At 36.1% G+C, this 6,490-nt stretch overlaps 1 protein-coding gene across 3 annotated transcripts in view; it reads left to right on the plus strand.

Moving 5' to 3' along the window:
- Positions 1–6,490, plus strand: part of LOC131240728 (uncharacterized) — an 82,152-nt gene that overhangs the window by 16,205 nt on the left and 59,457 nt on the right. The gene's annotated exons all lie outside the window — the stretch shown is intronic.

Consider the following 6,490-nt stretch of genomic DNA (forward strand, 5'->3'; position numbering starts at 1 on the left):
ATTTTGTAAGTTCATTTTAGGACGTGATGCTAAAAATGAACCGTTTCCAAAGCTCAAGTGATCGGAAAATGTGATCATTGAACATCCACAGTTGAAATATTCGTGACCCACAAGTGTTTTGAATCATGCTAATATTTGTGACTTCGGTTCATCCCAATAGGAATGAAGTTATTAATGGTATGGATGGCATTTAAACATCACTGTTGAACCCAGGTAGGTTTCAACGGTACGAATTTCCCTAACCACATTTTTCTTTAGTACAGCCCACTTGAGCTTTGGATACGGTTCATTTTTTGTATCATGCTCTGAAATTAACTCACAAAACAGATTTAAGGTGAGGATTTCCCAAAAATATCACATGGACCCCACCTGGGTTCCCAGCACTGGAACTTCCTTGAAAAGGCTTTAGGAGGAAATCCGCGTCCAGTGCTGACGCACCTTGAACTCCGAGTTACACGAATGGTTCAGAAGAGATCAAAGTTATATGGCCCCACAATAATGGATTTATTATATCCACAATCGTTCATCCATATTTTGAGATCATTCCGGAGCATTATATAAAATTTGAAAAATAAAAAATTATATCCAAAGATCAATTGGACCACACCACAAATAGTGGCGGGGAAATTGTATTCATAAGGTCACAAAGACCCGAATGAAATTGAGTGGTGCAAATCAAAAATTGAGCGGAGTAAACTGAAAATTGAGCGGGGCGAACCAAAAATTGAGCGGGCAAACTAGAAACTGAGCGAGGGCAAATTAGAAATTGAGCGGGACAAATCGAAAATTGAGCGAGCCAAACTAGAAATTGAGCAGGGCAAACTGAAAATTGAGTGGGGAAAACTAGAAATTGAGCGGGGCAAAATGCAAATTGAGTAGGGTAAACTTGAAATTGAGCAGGGCAAACTAAAAATTGAGCGGGACAAACTGAAAATTGAGCAGGGCAAACTAGAAATTGAACGGGGCATGCTAGAAATTGAGCGGGCCCAACTAGAAATTCAGCGGGGCAAACTGAAAACTGAGGGGGACAAACATGAAATTGAGTGGGGCAAACATGAAATTGAGTGGGGCATACTAGAAATTCAGCGGGGCAAACCAGAAATTCAACGGGACAAACTAAAAATTGAGCGAGGCAAACTGAATTTCTAGTTTGCCCCGCTCAATTTCATGTTTGCCCCTTCAATTTTCAGTTTGCCCCGCTCAATTTTCAGTTTACCCCGCTCAATTTTATGTTTTCCCACTGAATTTCATGTTTGCCCCCGCTCAATTTCTATTTTGCCCCGCTCAATTTCTAGGTTGCCCCACTGAATTTCATGTTTGCCCTACTCAATTTCTAGTTTGTCTCACTGAATTTTCAGTTTCCCTCGCTAAATTTTCAGTTTGCCCTGCTCAATTTGAAGTAACTTTTTTTAAGTTTTGAAGTTGGTAACATCCAAACATGAAATTGAGGGAACCTAGTTTTCTTATGGTTTAATTGTGAAACAGGCTACAATGTTCATCTGTCATGACTTAAGTATGCTGAGCAACTACCCAGTCATGTGCATAAACATGGTATGCATTTATGCCAATAAGCTCACTCAAATTAAGGCTCCTATTGTGGATGGAGCATGGTCCAAAAAGCCACATGTATCAGATAGTTCCAAGCCATTAATATTAGCATAAGTTACCATCCTATTGCGCTAATTGTTAGTTAGCATAAGGTACTAACGTATTGAGCTAACTGATCGAACTTAGCGATGTTAAAGAACCCTAGGACCAAGCCATCCAGCTAATTTGAACACTGAAGTCTTAGCCTAGGGTTCAGCTATAGAAGGGACCCCCTCTTTGCTCTCATAAATTACATAGAAGCCGTAGGGACTTCACCTAAGGTCATTTCTACTTCATTTATGCCCCATTTCTAGTCCTTTGTATCCTTTTCACTCTCAAGTCATCACCTCATTCTCTTCCCAAGCTCTCAAAACTCAATCCATAAATTTCAAATCCCCCTTCCAACCCATCTCCTTTAGAGAAATTTCACCTTCCACCACCTTATTCTTCAAATATTTCTAAGTACTTTCATATTACGCACAAATCCTAAAGCTTAAAGGATAAAGCATTATAATTAAACTAAAATTTACTATAAATAGTAAAAATGTAAATAAATTAAGTTTTTGACCCTTAACCTTATGTGATCTCATAAAATAACTAAGTTATTTGGATAGCTTAGCTTCTCCTACCCAAAAATCATATATTACACATCGAATAACTCATTCTGGATTGAGAGATACACCAATTTTCAAATATCAAGTGGCAGAGCCACCACCAGACACCACAGAGGATGGCAGCGCCACTACCAGATCGGCGGCACCGCCATGACGGTGGCGTACCGCTTGTGCACCGAATTTCGGCGGACCGCACTGAAATTTTCTGCGATTTTCTGTCTTTTTTGACCAACTTCAAAAAGTCATATCTCTCTCAATATAACTCCGATTTAGGTAATTCAGAAACCATATTGAAGCCTGATAAGTCTAGTTTCATATAAATAAATAAATAAATAAAATAAAATTTTTAATATAGCTAAATCTAGGGTGCTTTGACAACTATCCAAAAATGGTTAGTTTTGGACAACTGTTACTTCTAGAATTTTAATAATTTTTTTTACAACTTTAAATGAAGTGAAATTTTTTAAGATGAATTTAAACTTGGTGATAAATCATTACAAAATTTTTAAAAATATTAAAAATACTAAAAGTATAAAAAAAAAAACGTTACCAGGAATAGAGACATTTCACAATCATATAAAAATTCGTTAGTTTCAAACAACTGTCACTTCTAAAATTTTAATAAATTTTATACAACTGAAAGCCAGATGAAATTTTATAATATGAAATTAAACTTACTAATAACTCACTATAAAAATTTTAAAAATAATTTAGTTACTTTAAGAATGAAAAACACCATAAGCGGTAGAAGTATTTTATAAGCAAATGGAAAATCGCTGGTTTTAGGACAACCGGTACTTGCAAATTTTTTTTTATAGAACTTCAAATGAAATAAAATTTTATAAAAATAAAAGAAATCTTAATGATGGACTACTATAAAAATTATAAAAATAATATAGTAACCAAAAATGACAAATATGTTACAAATAATAGAATAGTTGAAACCAGAAATTTCTGCAACTTCGAGATTGTCAATAGTCTAGTCATGTCTTTTCATATTAAGGTTTAGTATTTGGTGCCTATTTAGAAATTATTTATAATCATACTAAGAATCATCCCGTGATTAATTTGATTATTTATACACACACACACACACACACACACACACACACACACACACACACACACACACACACATATATATATATATATATATATATATTTGTTTAAGTTGTTTTTGTGCAATTAAATTAGGATCCTTGAGTAGGATTGAATTTCATAGTTTAATATTTCGTAAGCTCGTGTTAGTGGTGGACTATAGTAAAATATATTTTAAGTGTTCTTATTCACTTTGGGGGGATATGTATGAGAGGGACTAATTCCCTTTTTGGATATTTTTAGATTTATGGTTTGGATATTTTTACATTTAGTGGTACTTGATTATGCTTTATGACTTATGACTTAGTTATGCTTCATGCCCTGTTAAACTCTCTATTGCTTACAAAATCATCCAAATGTAATTAAAGTTTGAAGCCCATTTTGGCACACGTGACATCCGGGAATTTGAGAGTCGAGTTCCTGCTCGGCGCCTGAAAAATCGGGGCGTTACAGCCAGGGTTACGTGAAATCCCCCTCTCAAATTTCAGTTTGCTCTACTCAATTTCATGTTTCCCCTGCTGAATTTCTAGTTTGCCCTGTTCAATTTCATGTTTCCTCCCAGCTGAATTTCATGTTTCCCCTGCTCAATTTCATGCATGCCCCGCTGAATTTTATGTTTGCCCCGCTGAATTTCATGTTTGCCCCGCTCAATTTCATGTTTATGCCGCTTAATTTCATGTTTCCCTCGCTGAATTTCTAATTTGCCCCGCTCAATTTCATGTTTCCCCCACTGAATTTCATGTTTCCCCCGCTGAATTTCTAATTTACCCCACTCAATTTTCAGTTTGCCCCACTGAAGTTCATGCTTGCCCCGCTAAAATAACCAAGCTACCCTCCTAGATTGCCTTTGGCGATGGAATTCAGTAAATTGTACGAGGTTACCTTTCCAGCTTATTCTAATATCAAATCGCCTTTCATTACCTCTGGCAAAGGAGCATTCTTATCCTCTCACTTATCTTGGATGCATGAAAAAGAGTCCAACTTTCACATATCCAAAGCTCAAATGGTTAGTCTTATTTTGTTGAATGGGGAATATAGCCTCCACGATTTTTATTGATGAATCCTTTTATGATAATGAAATTGGGGTGGTCATAGATTTCGAAAGTTCAATTAAGATAGTTGCCGTTCAGTTCAAGTCACTTTCATCTTCGAGTGGTGTAACTAGTGCCAATGTTCTCTTAATGCTGAATTGCACTAAGAATACAAAAGAAATAGTGCCTTCTTATAGAAATGAGTTGGAAAGGATGGGTGTCGTGGTTGATCTCTAGGATGGGTGTGATTTTGTAGCGAGGGGTCTAAAAATGCCAAAAGAACCAGAACTCATAGATCGAGAAAGTACCTTCTCTCGATATATCGACCAGTTATCGATAATCCAAACATGAAATTAGCCTAAATTTCTTTAAAAAATAAAAGAAAAACTAAAAATATTCTAAATTTAAAACATTTGGCCGTTGATATTATCGATATATTGTCGATTATATCGGTTGTAAGTCATTACTAATTGCCTAGCAAGTCCCAAAATAGTGGGAAAAGTTTTTCTACTTTATCAGTGGGATGAGTATGACATACCTCTATATCTCGTCCAAATACTTGTTCTTGCACAACAATGAAAGATGACTTCCCTTCAAATGAACTTAAGACACAACTAACAATAAGTTTCATCACTTTAGAACCTCTTGCATGATGTCTTGTTACCACTCAGTTCAATAATTTAAGCTCCTTCATTTTCAGTTTACTGACTTGTATTTTGCACTTCAATACTAACACGCAAGCTTGCAATCATTTGTCAATGTTCCATGAACACAGTCCACAATCAATTTTATAAAGAGGGAGATAAATTGACTTAGATGTTCATTTTGGGATATTTCCCTTCATGTATTATTTGGATATTGCGATCTTTTCCCCGCTCAATTTCATGTTTGCCCCACTCAAATTCTAGTTTGCCCCGCTGAATTTCTAGGTTGCCCCACTCAAATTCTAGTTTGCCCCACTCAAATTCTAGTTTACCCCGCTGAATTTCTAGTTTGCCCTACTCAATTTTTAGTTTGCCCCGCTCAATTTCTAGTTTCCCCCGCTGAATTTCATGTTTACCCTGCTGAAATTCAAGTTGCCTCGCTGAATTTCATGTTTGCCTCACTGAATTTCATGTCTGCCTCGCTCAATTTTTAGTTTGCCGCACTCAAATTCCAGTTTGCCCCGCTGAATTTCTAGTTTGCCTCGCTCAATTTCTAATTTGCCCCACTCAATTTCCAGTTTCCCCCACTGAATTTCATGTTTGCCCCGCTCAATTTCATGTTCGCCTCGCTAAATTTCATGCTTGCCCCGCTCAAATTTCAATTTGCTCCGCCGAATTTCATGTTTGCCCCACTGAATTTTCAGTTTGCCCCTCTCAATTTCATGTTTTCCCCACTCAATGTCATGCTCGCCCCACTCAATTTAACTAGTGTGAGTTTTCAAGAAACTTGCCTGAGTTTTTGTTTTAGTTAACTCAACTCAATAGGGTTTGAGTCGAATTTGTATTTTAAAAGTATGATCTCAATATATCTTTATTGCGAAATAGAAAATTGAAGAACCCAAGATTTTTTACAAAAGTGGTTAAATTCTCTTTCAATTTTTGCAGAAACTCCATTTTCGATATCATTTAGCACATGGGTTTTGTCTATGATAATCCAATAGGAATGATGACTCGAGAACGTACCAATAAACAATAAACAATGACCTAGATATAATGTTTATATTCAAAAATTGAAGAATTTTTGCTCGGAATTGTTTGGTAAGAAATGAAAAGATTATTATCTCACCACCAACCAATAAGCAATTCCTCGGTTAGATAAATAGAGTGGTTAGTCAGTTCATGCATGCTCCTCAAATTACAATAAGATATTCAAGATATCACAATGACTTTAAAACATACAGTTAAACTGAGTTTTCTTGAGAAAATTAGTCTTGATCGTTAAGGTTGCAGGACGGGCCATTAACCAATCTGACATGTTCGATAAAGACGTGACTATTTGCATCAATATCTCATGTATAGAGAAAGGACAAAACACATTGAGATGGATGATCAACTAGCATCCATATCTTAGCTGTAGAACAAGGACAAAACACATCAAGACGGACCATCATTTTATCCGAGTAAAAGGTGCTAGTAGAAATGCATTCAATACAAAATGTTGCAATCATCTATCTTA

This window comes from Magnolia sinica, chromosome 3 (genome assembly GCF_029962835.1).
Source record: "Magnolia sinica isolate HGM2019 chromosome 3, MsV1, whole genome shotgun sequence".
In the NCBI taxonomy this organism is placed as follows: domain Eukaryota; kingdom Viridiplantae; phylum Streptophyta; class Magnoliopsida; order Magnoliales; family Magnoliaceae; genus Magnolia; species Magnolia sinica.